The 24,961-nt window shown below is 45.9% G+C and overlaps 1 protein-coding gene and 1 pseudogene across 2 annotated transcripts in view; both read right to left on the minus strand.

Annotated features, from left to right (window-relative positions):
• The window catches only part of LOC126091901 (ATP-binding cassette sub-family G member 1-like), an 816,748-nt gene that overhangs the window by 578,332 nt on the left and 213,455 nt on the right, over nt 1–24,961 (minus strand). The window lies entirely within an intron of this gene.
• Nucleotides 6,032–6,149, minus strand: LOC126093699 (5S ribosomal RNA; annotated as a pseudogene).

A 24,961-nucleotide genomic window follows, 5' to 3' on the forward strand; every position in this document is an offset into this window, starting at 1 on the left:
ACCATTATGTTGGAGATCATATATCAAACATAAACAGAAATAAAATTAAAACAAATAACTAAATATAAATAAATAAAGAAATAAAAGTAAAAAACAACAAACTAATTAAGTTAAATTTCACAAACCCCAGAGGCGGTCAAGCTTTCATGATTATCGACCAATCACGTTGCTGAACAGCGACATGAAAATATTTACATCGCTGCCGCTATCAGGACTGAAGAATGTCGCACGTTACGTCACCTCCAGCGTCCAGACTTCCCTAGAAGGAGACAGCAATATCCGTGTGGCCCTTTGCCGTAACACCGGGAACACCTGTTGGGGACTGGTACCCGAAAACATGTTTGATCTTTGCCCAGACTTGGGAAGGTGTCGTATGGCACCCAATGGTCGAGACTTATCTCTCCCAACACTGATGGTTCCGTCGTCAGATAAGTTAGCGAACGAGGACATGAAACCGTTTAAAGGCTATGAGGTGCTCCAGGGAAGGGTGCCCCTTATGCCGCTGTACAGCTCGCCGACGCTCCTTAATTGCTTCAGCGACTTCCGGCTACCACCAAGGGACTACCTTTCGCTGGGGGCACCCTGAAGGGCTAGGGATCGTGTTTTCTGCCACAGAAACGATTATTGTAGTCACCTGCTGAACCATCACATCGATGTTACCGTGTGGGGGAGATTCAGCGTTGACAGCAGAAGTGAAAGTTCCCCAGTCCGCCTTGTTCAAAGCCTATCTGGACAGGCGTCCGTGTGCCTGACGCTGGGGTAGTGACAGAAAGATGGCGAAGTGGTCACTACCACACAGGTCGTCATGTGCTCTCCAGTGGATAACTGGGAGAAGTCCTGGGTTACAGATTGATAAATCAATACCCGAGTAACTACCATGAGCTACAGTGAAATGTGTGGCAGCCCCAGTATTTAAGAGGCAGAGGTCTAACTGAGACAGTGAAGTTCCGAAATCTCAGCCTTGGCCAGTAAGCACAGTGCCACCTCATAAGTGGTTATGAGCATTAAAATTTTCCAAAAGTAGGAAAGGTTTATGGAGTTGATCAATCAGTGCAGTTAATACATTCAGGGATACTGCGCCATCTGGAGGAAGATACTCATTGCAGACAGTTATTCCTGCGTCGTTCTTATTCTGACAGCCACAGCTTCAAGAGGAGTTTGAAGGGGCACAGTTTCACTACAGACTGAGTTTAGCACATGAACGCAAACTCCACCTGACACTCTATTGCAGTCGCTACCGTTCCTGTAGTATCCCTTATAGCTGCAGAGGGCAGGGGTCCGCATTGCCTGGAGGGCAATGCAGAAAGCACATGTAAAGCTTAACAGTTGCCATAGCTCAGCCAGGCGGCGGAAAAAAACCGCCGCCATTCCACTGTCATCGTGAGACTGGGAAGGCACGGAACATTCAATGAGGTAGTTTACGCCTCAGGGTCACCTGCTGCCACCGACTTTTTGCCTGAGCGGTCTATATCCATCGCGTCTGAGAGTCTGGCGAGATCTAGGTCCTCAGCAGACGCTAGAATCTCCACCTCATCCGCAGACGCAGAGCTTGTAGTTAGCGGTGGTGTGGGTGCCACTGCAGTTCCCTTGGTCTTTGGCACCTTCTTTTTGGATTTCTCTCGCTGCTCCTTGGGTGTCCCTGGCTAGGTGGACTTCCCTGATTCAGTCTCTAAGACTGAGGATGAGCGTGAAGCCCTATGACCAATTGCTTTTGGGCTCTTCAGGCACTGGCGGGTATCATCTTTCTCACTAGCAGAAACTTGGGAAGGGAGTGACCCAAGGGACGCCTGCCTAGTGAAATGAGCCGCTGAAGACACGCTTCTCTGTCTCAGAGGTGGGGAATGATATTCCCTATGGTTGGGGGGGGGGAAAGGTGTTTCTCTCAAAGTAGGTTATGTGGGAGCAACAGAGAGGGAAGCGCCCCCCACCATCATGGGGGCAGGTATGGTCTTCTGGTTCTGGGAGGCGACAGGAATGTGAGGAACTGAGGGGGCGACAACTGCTCTCGTACTGGTGGCGTACGAGGAGGCCGTAGCCACAGGATGTAGGCATTCAAATTTCCTCTTAGCCTCAGTGTAGGCCAGTCGGTCCAGCGTCCTATATTCCATGATTTTCCTCTCTTTCTGTAAAATCCTGCAGTCTGGCGAGCAAGGTGAATGATGGTCTCTGCAGTTGACACAGATGGGAGGCAGGGCACTTGGATTGTTGGTATGTGATGGACGTCCATAATCTTTACATGTGACGCTGGAAGTACACTGGGAAGACATATGGCCGACCTTCCAGCATTTAAAGCACCACACTGTCGGAGGTGTATATGGCTTGGCGTCACAGCAGTAGACCATCACCTTGGCCTTCTTGGGCAATTTATCACCCTTGAAGGCCAAGATGAAGGCAGCGGTGATAACCTGATTCCCTCAGACCCCGATGGACCCGCTGGAGGAAATGAACACCTCGCCTCTCTAAACTGCCACGCAGCTCGTCGTCAGACTGTAAAAGAAGGTCGCTGTGGAGCATAATACCCTTGACCATATTTAAGCTCTTATGGGGCGTGATAGTGACAGAAACATCCCCCAACTTGTCACAAGCGAGCTTGTCACAAGCGAGTAATGCTCGTGACTGGGGAGGATGCTCGTTTTATGAAGACTGATCCAGAGCGCATTTTGGACAAGACCTCTACCTCCCCAACCTTGTCGTCCAAAACAAAACAAAAAAAAAAAAAAAAAAAATGGTTCAAATGGCTCTGAGCACTATGGGACTTAACTTCTTAGGTCATCAGTCCCCTAGAACTTAGAACTACTTAAACCTAACTAACCTAAGGACATCACACACATCCATGCCCGAGTCAGGATTCGAACCTACGACCGTAGCGGTCACGCGGTTCCAGACTGTAGCGCCTAGAACCGCTCAGCCACCCTGGCCGGCGCTCCACAGAAAACTGAGTCTTCATGGACATAAAAGATTCCCCATCAACTCTCGTACATACGAGGTACTAGGGTGAATAAGCTTCACTGCCATCCTCCCATGGTGTGGCCACGGAGTGGAACGATCTGGCGTCATATTTCTTAGCAATGAAGTTAGACTTTGCCTGCTTAGAGACTGCTGGCTGTGGACCACCAGTAAGAGATTCATGGCGTGTCATCCACCCTGATGCCACCCACTCAGTCCAGGTGCCCTCCCTATGGACGCCACCCAGCCGCAGCAAAAGCCACCTGGCAGGATGACCAATGCTGGGAGTCCCGATGCCCCAGGGTGACGGGCATCTACTCCCTGGCATACGTGGGGAGCTAATGGCGCAGGCATCAGCAGAGCGATCCCTGTGTGGTCAGGAGCCACAACCTACAGGGTGCATGGCGGCCCCACCACAACGGACTGGCTTCCACGCTGAATATGACGTGCTAAGAATTCCATGTCATCGTCGGCGCAGAAAGCCGACACTGCAAAGTGCATGGTGGAAAACGCACCAGAAAGGTGTCCTTGCTCAAAAGATGGAGAATAAGCGGGACTGCAATGCGACGACGAGAAAGTGGGGTAAAGATCTCAATGCACGACGGACACAATGCACTACGTAAGGCGCTCTTCCCCAACTGGCTCGCTCTTTGGGAAAATTTAGAAAGACTGAGGTCAAAACCGACATGGGACCATCACACACAGGCCGAAACGTGTGAGACTCCTTTTAGTCGCCTCTTAGGACATCTTAGGACAAGCAGGAATACCTCGGGCCTATTCTAGCCCCGGAACCGCAGGGGGAAGTTGTGTCTGACATATTCGGCTAACGTCTCTGTGAACTTAATCCTGCAGCTGACTGTTCAGTCAATGTTGGGTGCTTGTTGAAGGCCTGTAACCTGATATCCATTTGATGGTGAGTAATTAGAATAGTGGCAACTGTTTAAATAATGTGTTTCTGCACGCATCATAGCTGCAGTGGAAGAGTTCATAGTCAGGCACAAGTGATTATATGAAGCGCGATTAGGTTTGTAGCACATGAAGCAAATGAAGAAGCAAAAGTATCATTTAAAGTAATGAAGGAGAGGGAAATATAGCAAAAAATTTCACAATGATTTCTTCACTCTGCAGTGTGCACTGATATGAAACTTTCTAGCACATTAAAACGGTGTGCGACTGAGACTCGATATCACGACCGTAGCCTCTCGTGGGCAACTGCTCTACCAACTGAGCTAAGCAAGCACGACTCACGACCCCTCGCCACATCTTTACTTCCGCCAGTACCTCAACGCGTACCCTCCAGACTTCACAGAAGGTCTCCCGTGCAGGAGAACATATTGTCAGTAGAGAGACAGAGTATCCACACAATACACGTTCTTTATTTTACACTGTCATTATCCCAATATGAGAGTAAGCGACTTTGTTTGTTATGCTACATTTTTTGCTTCTTTTCTATTATATGAGATTTCCTTCTGGCACCACATGGTCGAATTTGTTTTGCTTTCTTTTTCAGTATTCAATTGAGATCTATGACTCTGAAAGTCCATTTTTGTCGAATTATTGGTCGTACTCTCAAAACCTGTTAATGCAATGATCGTTATCAGAGTCGCTGCCTGTAGCTTACAAGTTATGCATTTGTGCCTAGCCTTCAGAAGTCGGACTGCACCCCTCCTACCATGCAGAACTCGCTCACAACGGAGCCCCCTCCACTGCTTATCACCCTTCCCTACCGCGCCCAGTACACAGGTGTAGTTCAAGTTATTTTTTGCACAGTCGATCTGTGACGCTAATTTTAAAATTCATTGGCCGACAGTAGTGCAATTACATCACATAACAGTACTGTGTGTATCGCAACAGTGAATTTTAACAAAAATAATCATCTTATTTCGTGCTGAGAAAATTTCGCAGAAGTCTAAAACCTCTGTAATCGTATTAAGTCTTTGTTTTCTTCGTTCGATGAAGCATGTGTTGAGAATACCATTTACATGCACTGTATAAGAAATGAGTGATTTTGTGGTATCTCCTGTTTCCTTCTGTATATTATAGGCTATATTTTGCCTGCAACTACTGTATAAATTGCGAGGTTAATTTATCAATTTTCAGGTCTTTCTTTGTCTTAAAATCTACTTGGACGGTGTATCTTATGATACTCCAGTTATGATGCCATGCTCTATAGTAGTTTATATTCGAATTTACCTCTTCTGACGTTGAACCAGTGAAGATACTGTGTGTGTGTGTGTGTGTGTGTGTGTGTGTGTGTGTGTGTGTGTGTGTAGTTGTAGTAGCCTTCTCATTTTCACTGTTCACACACAGTGAGGAGGCAAAAGTCGTAGGATACCGCATAATACCGTGTCGGACCTCCTTTTTTCCAAGCATAGAGCGGCAGCTCAATGTGACATTGACTTAACAAAACGTAGGAAGTCTCCTGGAGAAATGCTAAGCCATTATGCAACTATAGCCGTCCATAATTGCGAAACCGTTCCCATTGTAGGATGTTTTGCACATACTGACATCTCGATAATGTCCCATTATCGTTCGATGGGAGTCATGTCGGGCGATCTGGGTGACTAAATTATTCGCTTGAATTGTCCAGTACGTTCTTCAAACCAAACGCGACCAACTTTGGTCCAGTGACACGAAATAGTTCTTTGGGAACATGAAGTCCAGGAATGGCTCCAGAAGGTCGCCAAGTAGCCAAACATAACCGTTTCCAGTCAATGATCGGTTCAGTTGGACCAGAGGGCCCAGACCATTCCATGTGAGAACAGGCCACGATACTATGGAGCCACCACCAACTTACACATTGCCTCGTTGCCTCTGCGCCACACTTAAACCCTACCATCAGTGCTTACGAATCGAAATCGGGACTCATTTCACGAACTCCTCCCGAACGTGCCATGAAGGCCCAAAGGTACCGAGCGGCCGCCGTGCCATCCTAAGCCTACAGGCGTCACTGGATGCGGATATGGAGGGGCATGTGGTCAGCACACCGCTCTCCCGGCCGTATGTCAGTTTCCGAGACCAGAGCCGCTACTTCTCAGTCAAATAGCTCTTCAGTTTGCCTCAGAAAAGCTGAGCGCACCCCGCTTGCCAACAGCGCTCGGCTGACCGGATGATCACCCATCCAAGTGCTAGCCCAGACCGACAGCACTTAACTTTGGTGATCAGACGGGAACCGGTGTTACCACTGCGGCACGGCCGTTGGCCTCATCTGACGAGGCTGCGATTTTCCAGTCGTCTAGGCTCCAACGGATGTGATCAAGACCGCGAGAGAGGCGCTGGAGGCTATGTCGTGGTGTTAGGAAAGGCACTCGCGTCGATCGCCTTTTGCCATAGCCCATTAACGCCATATTTCTCCGCATTGTACGTTCCACACTGATATCTGCTGTCGTTTAACGCAATCTTTCTTGTGTTGTTAGCGCTGACAACTCTACGCAAACACCGTAATTCTCAGTCGTTAAGTGAAGGCCGTCGGCTACTGCGTTGTCCGGGGTGAAAGGTTATTCCTGAAATTTGATTTTCTCGCCCCACTCTTGACATTGTGGATCTCGGAATAGTGTATTCATAACGATTTCCGAAATGGAATGTCCCATGGTTCCACCTCTAACTACCGTTCCACGTTCATAATCTGTTAATTCCAGTCGTGCGACCATAATCACGTCGGAAACCTTTTCACATACATCACCTCAGTACAAATGACAGAGCCACCAATACACTGCCCTTTTATACCACACGTAAGCGTTGTTACAATCATCTATATATGTATCTATAGCTAACTCTTGACTTTTTTCGGCTCAGTGTATTACCGTAGTGAGTGATTTCCCCGACAGTCTTAGTACATAACTGAGATTATCCTCAGATTCTTGAACCTCAGCTTTTCCTTAATAGCCGGCCGTAGTGGCCGTGCGGTTCTAGGCGCTACAGTCTGGAGCCAAGCGACCGCTGCGGCCGCAGGTTCGAATCCTGCCTTGGGAATGGATGTGTGTGATGTCCTTAGGTCAGTCAGGTTTAATTAATTCTAAGTTCTAGGCGACTGATGACCTCAGAAGTTAAGTCGCATAGTACTCAGAGCCATTTGAACCATTTTTTTTTCGCTTAATGACCTCGACCGCGTTCTTGTCTTTATTAGTTGCATGGTCTGTTGCCTAAATAGCTTATGAATTTTAAGGTGCAAATCTTTAAATTAGTGTGTTTCGTTGACTGAATCCATGTTGTTCTTTGTGTGTATCCTATAATGGTGTGAGACAATAGATTCCGTATAATAAACTTGATTATAATTTCCTATGTTTCACTTGCTACCCATTTACTGTCACCCTATCCCGGAAGAGAAGGCTAACAACTGTTTCTGTTGCGGTTAAGATCGAAAATATGGTATCAATCAATGCACTTGACGCTCCTGCTTTTCAGTGAGGTAGCACCAGAACTATGAAACCTTATATAAGTATGTTGCCGGTACCTGTAAGACTGCTCTTTATTCTCTTACGCATCTTACTTAATAACTCTCCTTGCCATTATTTTCTTATCAAAGTGGTAGTGAACTTGCATTATAGCTCCTCTCGCCAGAATTTTATTCAACTAAATTATTGTAAACTTACAATTTTGTAGCTAAATTCACGGTGAAGTTCGGCTACAGTACGTCCTCTTAGACTAAAGAGTCCAGTCAACAATAAATCAAATTCAAGAACTGGCAGGTTTCTTGCTGTCACACTCATTTTAATACGCAGGCTTGCCAAGGCAGACAGTAATGGATTACTTTCAGAATAAACGAGTTGGGACTACAACGGATATCCGAACCAATCAGTATCGCCACTCGTTTTACATATGTGAGCGGCGTTAATTTTAAACCGCGCGTCGTATTCTGACTGGGATAGGAGAGAGAAACCGCTGTCTTTACTCGAAAGGAAACCTTCGGACCTGACAGTGTCTGTGAATAGAGACGATATATCTTTCAGTGGACGCACAAACCACCGTATTTTCCTATGGTGACTGCGCTAGCCTGCAGAAATGGCACGCTAAATTCTAACATAGCTCATTATTTTAGAGCATAGGTAACCATTTCATTCTACAGTCTCATTATTTTAGAGCATAGGTAACCATTTCATTCCTAGCAAAACACAAACACGCAAGGCTCGTCTGTGTGGACGAATATGTTCTTCTGCAAACTACCCAGTCAGACCTGGAACTGTTAGAATTATTAGCATTTTCTCGGTAATTTAGTGGCAGTCGAAAGTTTTAGTTTTAATTTTTTAAGATGAACATCCGTTTCGTTCCCACCGGAAATCTCCATCCCGCTCCAGCCGCCGAATATTTCCTCCTGAGATGGGGACGAAACGTTGTTTTTACCTAGAAAATTCATTCGAACACGATTTAATAGCCAAGACAATTTGAATAGGTGAAATAATTCTGTACATGTTGGATGCCAAATAACAGGTTTGTGATACTTTCGGGATATAAGTTTGTGATCGCATACTATCCCACTAGCCCCTAGCCATGCCGAGAGCAGCTTTTCAAGCAGATTTGTATTCTGTTGCTACGGAATACAGATATTACCATTAAGACCGCTGCTCATCGCTGAATGTGCTGTACTGCTAACTGGGGGGTAATCAATATTCCGTATTAATGTTATTAACGCTACAGCATACCGCATGTCACTACTGGACTTCAGACAAATGTTCCTATACCGGAACAGAAATCACATATCTCTAGTTATCCTTTCCTGTTTTGTGTTATGTGTTCTAGACTTGACAAAGTGTCATTACACTTAACAGGAAACTTTTTGAGGTGTCTTTCTTTCTCTTACTCTTTTTGCCTACGTAAGAAGCGCTACAGAATTTATTTAGCACCTCTTCCCCTTCCCCCACCCTCCTACTATCTCATCATCCGCCACTGTGTTTATTTTAGCGTTGTTCTGTCCACAATGATTTTTGTTGAATGGATGATGCTCAGCAATTTTGTCTTTGTGAATTTGGGCTCTAAATTTCGTTCTTTCTTGACTGTTTCTTCATAAACGCCAAAGAATTGAATCACAATTTTCTGATGGTATCTGAGTTTTTTTCTGTAACTTGACAGAGCTCCTACAATTTCTTTTTCATCCACATTACATTTCAGCATTTTCATACTAACATTTTTATCAGAATTTTCTTTCCTTTTGAGTGACTCATTTCTGATCTGCCACCAATTATTATGGTTCCACATGCATTCAAGCTTTTGTTTTAAAAACTTTGTTGTCAAATTTTTTTTTCGTTTTGGGATGCATGTTTTTTGCCGTATTTGTGCCAGGTGAGATTGCCTGCTTTTTGTACTTTTGCAACTCTTTCTTTTTTAATTTCAAGTTTTATCCGCGCTGGTTCAAATTTCCCCGAGATGCTTAAAGTAATCTACTTGGGACATTTTGCTGAATTTAGTGATTAAAGTTTAATTTTTAGGTCATAATCCGGACGCACTGTATTGTTATCATTAACCTTTTTGAAAAAATTGGTTATTGTATTTGTTTTATACCCCTAAAACGCGTCGTCCGCCACTTGCCACAAATTCATGTTTTTTTTCCAAATGTGTTTTATTAATAGTAAATATGCGATTTATCAACATAAGATACACATATTCACGTCAAGTATCTCACAAAAAAATGTCTCTTCTTATCGGCACACTATGTAAGTTCACGTTTTATCATCACAGTAATTAGCATTTCTTTCTTTTAGAGGCTAGAGCTACAGTGCCATCACAACCAGTAGTTTGGTCGTCATCGTTGTCGTCTTCTTCACTGATCTGGTGTGTTTATATAGTCAGTTCCTTCCCCAGCAAACGCTTCTGATTTTTCTCGGTTCACTATGTAACCTTTAAGGTTCAAAAAATGGTTCAAATGGCTCTGAACACTATGGGACTCAACTGCTGAGGTCATAAGTCCCCTAGAACTTAGAACTACTTAAACCTAACTAACCTAAGGACATCACACACATCCATGCCCGAGGCAGGATTCGAACCTGCGACCGTAGCGGTCGCGCGGTTCCAGACTGTAGCGCCCAGAGCGGCTCGGCCACTCTGGCCGGCTAACCTTTAAGGACATGGTCCCTTTCCCTCTTCCCAATTTAGGTAAGCGATTACTGAAAATATCTGTGCTACTTGACATGCGCGAAAACTACATTAAATCAGGAAAGTGACCTCGAAGCATGTATTTGCATATTTTGCGTTCATTAGCAAGGGCAAGGTCAAATTCAACGAAGGAAGCCACCAGCAGGAGCCAATCAGACAAAAAGTGCAATAAGAGCATTTTTATTTCTATGTCTTCCTTTTGATCACCCTTCTTTATTTTTTTCCCCATCTTATCTTTTCATTAGTAATGGTGTTGAAAAATAGTGTGACGTTATAGTCACATATCGCTACGTGATATTAATCTGTTTTCTGTCGTTATCACTCAGTTGCTGTAGTGATGATAACACAGGCAACCTTGTGCTCACAACATGGGGGCGGTGTGATGCCAGAAACGTCTCTACGGCTCTTTTTTCTCCGTAGAAGGCATTTCATTAGGTCAAGAGGGCCTTCTCTGGGTTCATGGGCACTTTCGCGGAAGTCGGGATGCGACCCATTTTGCGGTTGTTGAATGTTGGGCAGGCACGGGCACCACCGGTGGTCAGTGAATGCTGCAGTCGCTGCCCCCAGCTTCCCTCCCCCCCTCCCCCTCCAATGATTAACTGATCTCGATATTTTTGCATTTTTGCTTACTTCAAAGAGAGCTAGGCGCCAGTTGTGTTCACTACCGATCAGCCAAATCACTCTGGACAGTGTTTCAGGTGGATACGGTTGACCAATCAGGAAGACACTGATTCATCTTTAAAAATGTGCGTCTTGCATACAAAAAGGAGTGAAGTTACACGTGTTTTCCCTGTTCTTTAGCAACCATTCTCGCCTGTCACATTGGTAACAGCATAGAGTCGTCCTCATTCTGCTCTGTGCCGTCACACGCGCGCGCGCACACACACACACACACACACACACACACACACACACACACACACACACGAGAGAGAGAGAGAGAGAGAGAGAGAGAGAGAGAGAGAGAGAGAGAGAGAGAGAGAGAGAGAGAATCATGTTTGCTTGCCTTCTGATGCTGATCGATGCATGCTAGCTGTTTAGGGGAATGTAACCGTCGCAATTGCAGGAGTGTGACCCTTATTCTATGCATCTCGTTACTTGCTTACTTTGCCATGCAACTTCTTGTGCTTAATTTGATTATAAATTGACTGATTATAAATTACTGTTCCAGCATGAACCACTCAGATACGCAGATCTTGTTGTAGTTACTCCATACAGTTTTCCACACTTTTTAGTACCTCCCCACTGACTTAGCTACAAAAAAAAAAAAAAGGTTCAAATGGCTCTAAGCACTATGGGACTTAACATCTGAGGTCATCAGTACCTTATAACTGAGAACTACTTAAACCTAACTAACCTATGGACAACACAGACATCCATGCCCGAGGCAGGATTCGAACCTGCGACCGTAGCAGCCGCGTGGTTCCGGACTGAAGCGCCTAGAACCGCTCGGCCACCGCGGCCGGCTGACTTAGCTACATTTTGTAAATTTTATCCAAGTTCTGGAGAACATAACATTCTGTTAATTCACTGTGATCATCAGGCCAAATAAATAACTGTTAGTCTCAGTTCTTGACCTAGATTTCAAAATCCTTTAACTTCTTCTAAAGCTTTTCCTCGCTAAGCGAACCCATTAAAAATAAATGTAACGTGTTGTATACCCAACTGGTTCATTTACTACGTCGCGGTTGCCCTTGTGCACAGTGGCTGCCTATAAGGATAGCGTACGTATTATTTTTTTAGAAGTAACGAGCACTGCATGCGCTCATCTCTTACTAGTAAGATTTGGTTTTACGTATTATTCTGTGGCTCGTCTTGTGTTACGACATGTTGCTTTTATTAACAAAGGACCCTGAATTGTCAACAGTTTGCGTAATGTTGCCTACATTTAGCGTCTTTCGTTAGTAGTTGTGCTTGCGTTGCAATGTATGCTCTATAGCCCGGATGTGATCCTCGTCCTGGTCACTGCTTAAAGGTAGGTCCTGGCACGAAAAACTGGCAAAGATTTTTTCCATACAAGAACTGTTTTCATTAAAATGGAAGTTTTACCGTTTTATTATATATACATCCGTGTGTGAACATTTTTAAAAATCTCATAAAAATGGCGGCTGCAGCCCCATTCAAAGTATGTCTCTTGCGGCGCGTACTGTTTTACGCTAATCGTTTTACAGGCTCGTGGCTGTTTCTGAAACTCATAAAAATAGAAAATTCTTAAATTGGAATGAATATGGAGGGTCATGACGAAGAGGTTTTGCAAAATACCTACAAAAATGACAGCTATTCGAAAAACTATGTACTAATGTTAAAAAGAAAATTAGAATACAGCAAGATCTCACTGTGACCCCCTAAATTTAATTACCTTTCATTAAGAAAAAGGTCAAACCAGTTAACCTCTCGAGACTCTACAGCGATTCACTTGCTTAAAAAAGTTGTTTCGAGAAAATATTGTCAAAGTTTAAACTGACAAAGAAAACGTTGTTTGAAAACTTACGGCTACTCTGCGATCCCATGGCCATAGAGGCATCCTTCATCTTCCTCAGACATGGTTCTGAATATGGTGCTGTATTTATTCGATACGCGCTCTTTTTATCAAACTTAGACATCCCCTGTTTCGTGGCGGCCACGCATTTCCTGTCACACAACTCCGCGAAGTCTTTGCTGTCCGTCCCTATGACGATTCTTAAAAACATTCTCCAGAGTAGATTAATACTCTTCGTTGAATATACCTACAGCTATACATGCTGCTATTTCAATTTTTTGTCCCAGATGAAGATGTTCCGGTACAGGTTTCCAAATGCATGCATTGAAGCTCTTGTTGCCATTTTGCATCTTTTAAGAATATCTTCATTGGACAAAAAGTCTTACGCTGGTCGAATTTTCTCGTAAACTAATCCATCGACCAACTACAGCTGCCTATATGTCGGTCGGCGCACGGTTCCATTCAACACGCTGTAACTTGTAAGATACTTTCACAGTCAAAAAATCCTTTTGCTGGCATAATCTACACTCATGCTCATAAATTAAGGATAACTGCAGAAAGTGGTGCCACACAACGTGGCACTACACAAAACTGGCGCCAATAGCATAGGCACATAGGGAACACACACGACACAGATCTGTAAGTCCACGGTATTGGTGATAAGTTGAGAAAACCGTCCCGAAACACATGTGCTAGAAAACGCCACTGTTTCCTGAGCATGTAGCCCGACATCAATATGGGATATGATCACTATGCACACGTACACAGGCCGCACAACGAGTTGGCATACTCTGGATCAGGTGGTCGAGCAGCTGCTGGGGTATAGCCTCCCATTCTTGCACCAATGCCTGTCGGAGCTCCTGAAGTGTCTTAGGGGTTTGAAGGCGTGCAGCGATACGTCGACCGAGAGCATCACAGACGCGCTCGATGGGGTTTAGGTCTGGAGAACAGGAAGGCCACTTCATTTGCCTGATACCTTCTGTTTCAAGGTACTCCTCCACTATGGCAGGTCGGTGAGGCCGTGCGTTACCATCCATCAGGAGGTAGGTGGGACCCACTGCACCCCTGGAAAGGTGGACATACTGGTGCAAAATGACGTCCCGATACACCTGACCTGTTACAGTTCCTCTGTCATAGACATGCAGGGGTGTACGTGCACCAATCATAATCCCACTCCACACCATCAAAGCACGACCTCCATAGAGATCCCTTTCAAGGACATTAAGAGGTTTGTATCTGGTTCCTGGTTCACGCCAGATGAAAACCCGGTGAGAATCACTGTTCAGACTATTCCTGGACTCGACCGTGAACATTACCTGGGACCACTGTTCCAATGACCATGCTTTACGGGCTCTCCTGTGACCAGGGATCAGTGGAATGCACTTTGCAGGTCTCTGGGCGGATAAACCATGTCTGCTCAGTCCGTAGACTGTGTATCTGGAGACAACTGTTCCAGTGGCTGCGGTAAGGTTCCGAGCAAGACTACCTGCAGTACTCAGTGGCCGTCTGCGGGCACTGATGGTGAGATATCGGTCTTCTTGTGGTGTTGTACACTGTGGACGTCCCGTACCGTAGCGCCTGGACACGTTTCATGTCTGCTGGGATCGTTGCCATAATCTTGAGATCACACTTGGTGGCACACAGAGGGCCCATACTACGACCTGCTGTGTTTGACCAGCCTCCAGTCGCCCTAGTATTCTACCCCTCATAACGTCATCAATATGTGTTCTTTGAGCCTTTTTCAACACACAGTCACCATTAGCACGTCTGAAAACGTCTGCACACTTACTCGCTGCACCGTACTCTGTCATGCACCAACATACCTCTCCGTATGAAGACTGCTGCCAGTGCCACCAAGCGACGACCGCAGGCCAAATGCACAGCATGGTCATACCCCGAGGTGATTTAAGCCCTCAAAGCGCCCACCAGAGCGTTGTTTCACCATGCATCAGCATTATCCTTAATTTATGAGCATGAGTGTGTAATACTTCAGGAATGCAAATTATGTAGTCCAGGTATTCTTCTTGGTTGTGCGACGAAAGTTTTCATCTGGCTGTAACTCCGACATTTGAGAGATTTGTTGCCTTGCTGTTCTGCAAATCAAAGCCAGATTCTTTCTACATCATTTCTACATCTACATACATACTCCGCAATCCACCATAGGTGCGTGGCGGAGGGTACCTCGTACCACAACTAGCATCTTCTCTCCCTGTTCCACTCCCAAACAGAACGAGGGAAAAATGACTGCCTATATGCCTCTGTACGAGCCCTAATCTCTCTTATCTTATCTTTGTGGTCATTCCGCGAAATGTAAGTTGGCGGCAGTAAAATTGTACTGCAGTCAGCCTCAAATGCTGGTTCTCTAAAATTTCCTCAGTAGCGATTCACGAAAAGAACGCCTCCTTTCCTCTAGAGACTCTCACCCGAGTTCCTGAAGCATTTCCGTAACACTCGCGTGATGATCAAACCTATCAGTAACAAATCTAGCAGCCCGCTTCTGAATTGCTTCTATGTCCTCCCGCAATCCTACCTGATAGGGATCCCAAACGCTCGAGTAATACTCAAGAATAAGTCGTATTAGTATTTTATAAGCGGTCTCCTTTACAGATGAACCACATCTTCCCAAAATTGAACCGAAGACGACTATCCGCCTTCTCCACAACTGACATTACATGCTTGTCCCTCTTCATACCGCTCTGCAATGTTACGCCCAAATATTTAATCGACGTGACTGTGTCAAGCACTGCACTACTAATGGAGTATTCAAACATTACTTTTCTTTTTCCTATTCATCTGCATTAATTTACATTTATCTATATTTAGAGTTAGCTGCCATTCTTTACAACAATCACAAATCCTGTCCAACTCATCTTGTATCCTTGTATCCTCCTACAGTCACTCAACGACGACACCTTCCCGTCACTCAACGACGACACCTTCCCGTACACCACAGCATCATCAGCAAACAGCCGCACATTGCTATCCACCCTATCCAAAAGATCATTTATGTAGATAGAAAACAACAGCGGACCTACCACACTTCCGTGGGGCAGTCCAGATGATACCCTCACCTCCGACGAACACTCACCATCGAGGACAACGTGCTGGGTTCTATTACTTAAGAAGTCTTCTAGCCACTCACATATTTGGGTACCAATCCCATATGCTCGTACCTTAGTTAGGAGTCTGCGGAAGTCAAGGAATATGGCATCCGTCTGATATCCTTCATCCATGGTTCGTGAGCCATCATGTGAAAAAAGGGCGAGTTGGGTTTCGCAGGAGCGATGCTTTCTAAAGCAGTGCTGATGCATGGGCAGCAAGTTCCCTGTCTCAAGCAAATTTATTATATTTGAACTGACAATATGTTCGAGAATCCTGCAACACACCGATATTAAGGATATTGGTCTGTAATTTTGAGGATCCGTCCTTCTACCCTTCTTATATACAGGTGTCAGCTGTGCTTTTTTTCCCCAGTCGCTCGGGACTTTACGTTGGGTAAGAGATGCGCGATAATTGGAAGCTAAGTAAGGGGCCAATGCAGTAGAGTACTCTCTGTCAAACCGAAGTGGAATCCCATCAGGACCGGGTGATTTATTTATTTTCAACCCATTCAGCTGCTTCAGTACCCCAGGGATGTCTATCACTATGTCCTCCATACGGGAATCTGTACGAGACTCAAACGGCGGTATGTTTGTACGATCCTCCTGCGTGAAAGATTTCTGAAATGTTAAATTTAAAATTCCAGCATTCGTTTTGCTGTCTTCCGTTGCCAGGCCAGACTGATCAATGAGTGACTGGATGGAAGCCTTCGACCCGCTTACCGATTTTACGTAAGACCAGAATTTCCTTGGGTTTTCAGCAAGATCTTTTGCTAAGGTATGACGGTGGTAGTGGTTGTATGCTTCGCGCATCGCTCTTTTTACAGCAGCATTATCGTTCCAGGCGAAGGCTCTGTAAGCAACGAAAGTTCATCGCTGGCAAGAGACCGGCGTGTTTGGTGGCTTCAGTAAACACGCATCACCCACAGCGAGGCAGCGACCGCGGTGCATCTGGGAGTCAAATAATCGCCCGAGTCATTAACATAGCGGCGCGTTAGCTCAGCAGTGACGCAACAGCAGCAGCCCGGGCCGGCTAGCGTAGGCGTGGCGGCGCGCGGCAGCATCTTCCTCGGCTGGGTCCCAGCGCCGCCGCCGAAGACGACGACGACTTTCCCGGCTCGGCGTCCGTATTGCGCAACGCGGCGATCCTCCGGCAGCCCGCGGCCAGTACGGGACTGGCCGCCGATGACCTCTGCTGCAGCGGTGCTCGTGGCGAGCCACTTTCTGGCGCCGGCCTTGGGGCCTCCACGGGCCTCGCCGCGTCCTTTCACGTGTCCTCACCGGCCCCACACCGCGCCGACGCAGCGGACACACTACTGGCCGAAACTCGTAGGAAGGCGGTGAATGCGATGTAAACTGCGAGTCACACCTCCACGAACCACAAAATTGCAGTAACATGTCGAGGTATGGTCTCTAAGTTGCTTTAGAAGCGTTCTGGAGAGTTGTTGAGCCACGCACCTTGCAGTGCTACCTTGCGTAATTGTTGCTAGGTTCATCGAGCATACGCGAGTATCACCAGCATCCCGTAAGCTCTCCGTGGGGGAACGGCGGTTGACGAACTAAGCAGCGAGGTCATCAGTCCCTCGGCCAAAAAGTACACTGCGCAACACAATTAAAGGATCACTTTCTTCGAAACCCCTTAATTGGGCCGCGAGGGATTAGCCGAGCGGTCTAAGGCGCTGCAGTCATGGACTGTGCGGCTGGTACCGACGGAGGTTCGAGTCCTCCCTCGGGCATGGGTGTGTGTGTGTGTGTGTGTGTGTGTGTGTGTGTGTGTGTTTGTCCTTAGGATAATTTAGGTTATATAGTGTGGTGTCACTGCCAGACACCACACTTGCTAGGTGGTAGCTTTAAATCGGCCGCGGTCCATTAGTACATGTCGGACCCGCGTGTCGCCACAGTCAGTCTTTGCAGACCTAGCGCCACCACATGGCAGGTCTAGAGAGTCGGACTAGCACTCGCCCCAGTTGTACGACGACTTTGCTAGCGACTACACTGACGAAGCCTTACTCTCAGTTGCCGAGAGACAGTTAGAATAGCCTTCAGCTAAGTCCATGACTACTACCTAGCAAGGCGCCATTCACCCTATCTGGAGAGAGTCTAATTTGTATCGTCAATAGCGATGTACTACAATGATGGAATAAAAGTTAAGTATAACCTAAGCTGCATATTTTTCTCTATAGCATTCACCAAGTATCCTGTTCCAGAACTCACGCCAGCCGACGTGTGTGTACGCGTGCCTTTCGGCTACTTCCTAGTGGCGTGGCTGTCTTGCTACGCCACAACATATAGTGTGTAAGCTTAGGGACTGATGACCTTAGCAGTTAAGTCCCCTAAGACTTCACAGACGTTTGAACTTTTTTTTGAAACCCCTTAATTGTCTCTCACTGCGGGGCACAAGTTTGAAATTTGGCTCAAAAGTACCTACAATCTTCCTCTGCGACGGTGCAAAAGGGTAGCTGACTGTGGCGTCACCATAAGGCTCACGACGCTTCAAACAGCACGGTGTCGACACGTACGAATAAAGGCCAGAGCTCAGAAGTTTACGGTGTTTTAATGATGTCACACTGGCACCAAGTTTCACCAAAACATGTTCCAACGAGTTGTAGCTCATCTACCGTGCGCCCACATTCACCAATTTGCTGCTCTGCCAGTACTTCTTGCTGGCTGCTATCTTTCGTTTGAGGGCGAAGTTTTGCCGGATGGTGTCTTGTGCAGCAGACATAAAGAACACAAACATTTGCTCTCTCTCTCCAGTGTGTGTGGGATGCTCATGATGTTTACCCATATCAAATATGGGTGCCAGTGCGCGACGAAGGAAGGGGCATTTCTCATTTTCGCTCACCCGCCAGCAGCTTTACATAGACGTGTACGGCATTTATCACCTTCTAATGCATACTGCGGTAACAAGGCAGCAGCTGGACCGCGTTCCAACAGAAATGTGGGGACCGATGCTGCATGCACTTACGGAGCACTGATCGGGGTATAGTTTTTCTTTGCGTTTCTATACAATGCCAGTGGCGGCGGTAACAGCAGAGCTCAGAGAAATTTTTTACAGTGTGATTTATGGCGTTTATACAAAGTGAAGCTCTTGTCCATTAAAACAGTGTTACAGTGATGTCATTGTTTTTAACCCACTGATAATTCGGGCAGAAGTTCTTCATAGAGTTGACACTTAGCAAGAGCATATTTATCGTAATGCGTTGATTGTTCGCTTAACGTGGGGTAACGGTGTAATTGTTAAAAATATTGTACCTTGCTAATTGTTAAAGTCTATACTTACGTGTGTTATTTGAAAGTGGGAATTTATGGAATAATGTCAGAAAGTCAACCAAAAAATTTAACAAATTGTGAATAACAATGGAAGGTGGTTATACTTTGGGGTGCCAGACTCCTCCATGACACTGTTACAGTGACGTCTTTGTTTTTTAACACACACACTAGTAATGCAGGGAAAAATTTCTCGTAGACTTGGTCCGCAGCGATAGTTTAAATACTGCACTGCAAATTGGAAACATTATTTTCTTTTTTTTGTGATTTCAGCTAACATTGTAGGGTGTACACGTATGTACAAATATACACTGCGCTGCAGAATGAAAATTTCATTCTTGATACACGTCGTTCTTTACCTACGTCAGTTACGATGCACCATAAATTCTACGTACATAAGTACAACAGTCATTGAAATTCATACATTCCCATCTGATATACATTGTCATTCCTCACATGGCTAAAGTCATTCTATATTATAATATTTCACAAATAACTGTTCTCTGTATTCCTTAAATTCATTCTGTGTCACATTCAAACCAACAGCAGGAACAAAATATACAAGGTAAGTCAAAAAAAACTTTACAACTTTGGAATGATATAGAAATTTATTGAAATGCATTACTGAATCGGTAGATGGGTCATTCTATAGCAAACAACCCCAAGTTTGATTCACGTAGTGCATCAGTGCTCCATTTCGCCACCAGGAGCGCCAGCGTAGTGCGCAATTAAAATTTCTACTTTTACTGGTGCGGAGCGTGCTCGATGTGTGTTATGAACTCGCAACATCTCATTTCCTCATAGAAATTCGAGGTTTCCTGGATAATCGCTTGACAGGTCTATGGATTGGCCGCGAAGGAGCAATCGCAATGGCCACCTCGATCACCAGACTAGACACCATTGGATTTCTTTCTCAGGGTTTCATTACAAACCGTGTGTATGTTCCTCCCTACCAAACAACTTAGCCGAACTGAAAAATCGAATTCACGCTGCCGTCGCACAAGTTACGCCTGATTTTCTGCAAGAAATGTGGGAAGAAATTGATTACAGTGGGATGTTTGCCGCATCACAAATTGTATTCACATTGAACCAAAATGACACTTGACACTTACGTTAAACTTGAAGTTGTTTGCTACAAAATGACACAGCTACTGACTATGTAAGTTATCTCAATAAATTTCTACGTCTTGCCGAAAAGTTGTATAATTCCTTTTTGAGTCACCATGTATAGGTATTCCATCTATAAATTCTGCTTCTATAGATTTTACACTTCTGAGGGCAATATTCGGATTTATGAACACACAAATTTACACGCTGTTCTAAATCCTTCTCACATACACTATGCCCACTTAAATACACTCCTGGAAATGGAAAAAAGAACACATTGACACCGGTGTGTCAGACCCACCATACTTGCTCCGGACACTGCGAGAGGGCTGTACAAGCAATGATCACACGCACGGCACAGCGGACACACCAGGAACCGCGGTGTTGGCCGTCGAATGGCGCTAGCTGCGCAGCATTTGTGCACCGCCGCCGTCAGTGTCAGCCAGTTTTCCGTGGCATACGGAGCTCCATCGCAGTCTTTAACACTGGTAGCATGCCGCGACAGCGTGGACGTGAACCGTATGTGCAGTTGACGGACTTTGAGCGAGGGCGTATAGTGGGCATGCGGGAGGCCGGGTGGACGTACCGCCGAATTGCTCAACACGTGGGGCGTGAGGTCTCCACAGTACATCGATGTTGTCGCCAGTGGTCGGCGGAAGGTGCACGTGCCCGTCGACCTGGGACCGGACCGCAGCGACGCACGGATGCACGCCAAGACCGTAGGATCCTACGCAGTGCCGTAGGGGACCGCACCGCCACGTCCCAGCAAATTAGAGACACTGTTGCTCCTGGGGTATCGGCGAGGACCATTCGCAACCGTCTCCATGAAGCTGGGCTACGGTCCCGCACACCGTTAGGCCGTCTTCCGCTCACGCCCCAACATCGTGCAGCCCGCCTCCAGTGGTGTCGCGACAGGCGTGAATGGAGGGACGAATGGAGACGTGTCGTCTTCAGCGATGAGAGTCGCTACTGCCTTGGTGCCAATGATGGTCGTATGCGTGTTTGGCGCCGTGCAGGTGAGCGCCACAATCAGGACTGCATACGACCGAGGCACACAGGGCCAACACCCGGCATCATTGTGTGGGGAGCGATCTCCTACACTGGCCGTACACCACTGGTGATCGTCGAGGGGACACTGAATAGTGCACGGTACATCCAAACCGTCATCGAACCCATCGTTCTACCATTCCTAGACCGGCAAGGGAACTTGCTGTTCCAACAGGACAATGCACGTCCGCATGTATCCCGTGCCACCCAACGTGCTCTAGAAGGTGTAAGTCAACTACCCTGGCCAGCAAGATCTCCGGATCTGTCCCCCATTGAGCATGTTTGGGACTGGATGAAGCGTCGTCTCACGCGGTCTGCACGTCCAGCACGAACGCTGGTCCAACTGAGGCGCCAGGTGGAAATGGCATGGCAAGCCGTTCCACAGGACTACATCCAGCATCTCTACGATCGTCTCCATGGGAGAATAGCAGCCTGCATTGCTGCGAAAGGTGGATATACACTGTACTAGTGCCGACATTGTGCAAGCTCTGTTGCCTGTGTCTATGTGCCTGTGGTTCTGTCAGTGTGATCATGTGATGTATCTGACCCCAGGAATGTGTCAATAAAGTTTCCCCTTCCTGGGACAATGAATTCACCGTGTTCTTATTTCAATTTCCAGGAGTGTAGCTTACAGGGTCATAGAATGCAGCTTAGACATGTGGACACCAACGACTCAACCTGTCTGTAGCAACAGATAACACACGTTTTAGGGCACGTAATTTCGTAACACTAAAATGACGTAAGTAAACGGAGGAGTCTCTGGAAATTAGCTTGAGAGCTGCGTCCCTATACACAATAAATATGTAGATGTCTACAGAAGTATGAGACGGGTCACACTCTGTTGTGATCTGAGCACTGAAGTATTCAATCATGCTACATAGATAATTCCACTCCATCAAAGAAAACTGCGTTTTCAACCCCTGAATATTCTTAATTTCAGTTATTACGCCAAAGTCACTATCCGTTGCTAATTTTAGATTCAGTGTTTCAATCCGCTGGCAGTCGCATTAAGTATTGGCGATGAGCAGTATTTTGAAAGCACTCAGCTGTGGCTTGGCGAGTTGATGAAACATCGGATGGCTGCTCCGACATCCTCTCGTGCCGCTGTTGCTGGGGTGCATACATTGACTAAGTTATCTGATCCAATATTATTGGTATGTGCTGCTGCTGTGGTTGTGTATATGACAGAATCTCTATAACCTGCGTGTCCTGGTCCACCATTTCAACTAGTGTCTTATTAGGGGCCCATTATGTTGCTGCAAAAAAGTAACAAAACGTACGTAGAAAATACATAAAATATATTAACAGATTAATAATAATAATAATAATAATAATAATAATAATAATAATAATGAGAGATGGATGGACTAATAACTAAAGACTTCATATTCTTTCTAAAGTGGCCGGAGACACTGACAGTTCTCTGCTCGCACTTCATGCTCCTTTCATTATGTCGTACAGATATCGAATGATGAAACACACACAATTCCGTTTGCCGCCATTTTTTAGTTACGCCATAGCCCAAAAGGAGCGGGAAGTGGAGAGGGGGGCGGTGGAACACACGATATGTTTCAGGGTATCCTCCCCCCCCCCTCCCCCCAAAGTTATGGGTGAAAATCTTGGTGTTATAAATTTATTACAATTAATCCCCAATTACGTCTTTTATAGAGAGACGACTCGTTTTGCACACAAAAATTCCCTTGCTAGAGAATTCAAAGCTTATCTCTCCACATAAAAAAATTCTCTTCAGTACCATTTAATATGTAAGACCCTGTTACAGTGACGTCTTTGTTTCGTAACACACACTAGTAATTCAGGGAAAAGTTTCTCGTAGACTTGGTCCGCAGCAATAGTTTAAATACTGCACTGCATATTGGAGACATTATTTTCTTTTTTTGTTATTTCAGCTAACATTGTAGGGTGTACGTAAACGTACAAATATACACTGCGCTGCAGAATGAAAATTTCATTCTTGATACACGTCGTTCTTTACCTGTGTCAGGTAGTGACGATGCACACACGCGCCCACCTCACGCATGTGCGTGTGAAGCCCATGCTAGTAGTTACGCTTTTTCTTCGGTAGACCATAACATCCTTATCTTAAGTCTGGAATACCGAAAGATAAACTGCTCAAAATATGTATCAACGTCCGGCATGTTAAATCTATTTTGATGCAGGTGGTACCTGTGGTCTTAGTTCATAACCGGAGCATTTCGCTTTCAAAGTACGCAGCAAGTAAAGTCGTTTGCCGTCTGTCGGGTGTGATGCACTACAGTACTAGGTGCCCCTCAGAAAGAAGCGAGTACTGTGTCCCATTGTTCTCTAGCGAGGTACACAGACAGCAGTTGACATTTGTGGAAGTCTTATTCAACCAAGAACATGCAGTACATCATCTTAATGCAGTGCAAGAAGGATGGACTTCCCATCGTGCTGCTGTCGATGCCAATGTCAAGCCATCTGTCACCCACAGCTTGCCGTCACGCTATAGGGAGACAGGTCAGCACACAAGGGGAGTTGGACAAGGTTGCTGACGCATTACAACCCAACGTGCAGACCGATATCTGGCCATCTCTATGTTGCGGCGTTGTACGGCTATCGCCAGAGCAGTGCAAGATGATCTCAGAAGGCCCACTGGAGCCACTGTGTCCGACCAGACTGTAAGGAACAGCTTACGAGAAAGGAACATACGGCACAGACGTCGTGTTCGAGTACCCTGCTTGACTCGACAGCACCTCGCAGCTGGTCTTCAGTTCTGCCGTCCCCATGTCACCTGGCAGTTTCTTAACTGGTGAAACGTGTGATTCACAGAAGAGTCTAGACTTTCTCTAAAGCAAGCTGATGCCAGTGTTCGTATGTGGAGACGCCATAGTGAGAGGTACCTTCGAAATGCTGACCAGGAAATCGGTAGATTCGGCCAAAGTTCTGTGATGGTGTGGTGAGGCATCAGTGTTGATAGTTGTACGGATCTTGTTCTCCATGGTCGCCTCACCGGCAGGCAGTACATTCAACAGCTTCTGTTAGATCATGTGGTGGCAGCCCTGAATTCCTTCTCACGCGCGATTGTGCCCGGGCCCATGTGGCGGCTGTCACCAGTGATGTCCTGCGAATCCTGGACACTGCAGTAATGCAATGGCCAGTGGTGAGTCCCGACCTAAACCTCATCAAGACTGTGTGGGACAAGCTTGACACACGTGTTCGTGGTCGTCCTGTTCCACCACAGACTCTCCAAGAACTCTCCAGGGCCCACTGAAGAGTGGGAACGGATACCACCGGCTGACCTCCGCAGACTTGTGAGCAACATGTCAGGTAGGTATCAGGCGGTGATAAACGCTCGCAGACAGCATGAACGTTGTTGAATCTCGTAAGTCCAGTGAAAAGCACCCAAGATGACGGGATGAGTGATTGCTTCCACACTGATTTCGACACCTGTCGGTCAGTTCTTTTCTCGTTATGTAAATGAACGAGGATGTAATGATTTTTTGTTGTGCACTTTATTTGTAGAAGATAATGGGGATTGCAGAAGTGTCCAATTCCACCCGTCTGCTTTGACCCATTACGTCATCAATATGGGGGAAACAGCTATTCCAAGTGTCTCCAACATGGCGCCTATAATTTCACTACATACACACGACAACAAACACTAAAATACGTATAAATAAGACAATAACATCTCCCTTCAAACATATGATCAAACTAACAGGACAACTGAGGGATATTGGGGGTTTTAGGAGGGGACAAACTAAATATAACACTAAAAAAAAAACACACCACGATCCCAAATCACACAAAATGACGAATAAATAAATAAATAAATCACAAAATCTACAGGAATCGCACACTTCCTCTGACCTATATAGGTCAACCATCACCTACAGCAAAAAATACGAAAATTGGAATCAGATATTTCCCTTGACCAAAGATGACGGTA

The sequence above is a fragment of the Schistocerca cancellata genome, chromosome 7 (genome assembly GCF_023864275.1).
Source record: "Schistocerca cancellata isolate TAMUIC-IGC-003103 chromosome 7, iqSchCanc2.1, whole genome shotgun sequence".
NCBI lineage: Eukaryota > Metazoa > Arthropoda > Insecta > Orthoptera > Acrididae > Schistocerca > Schistocerca cancellata.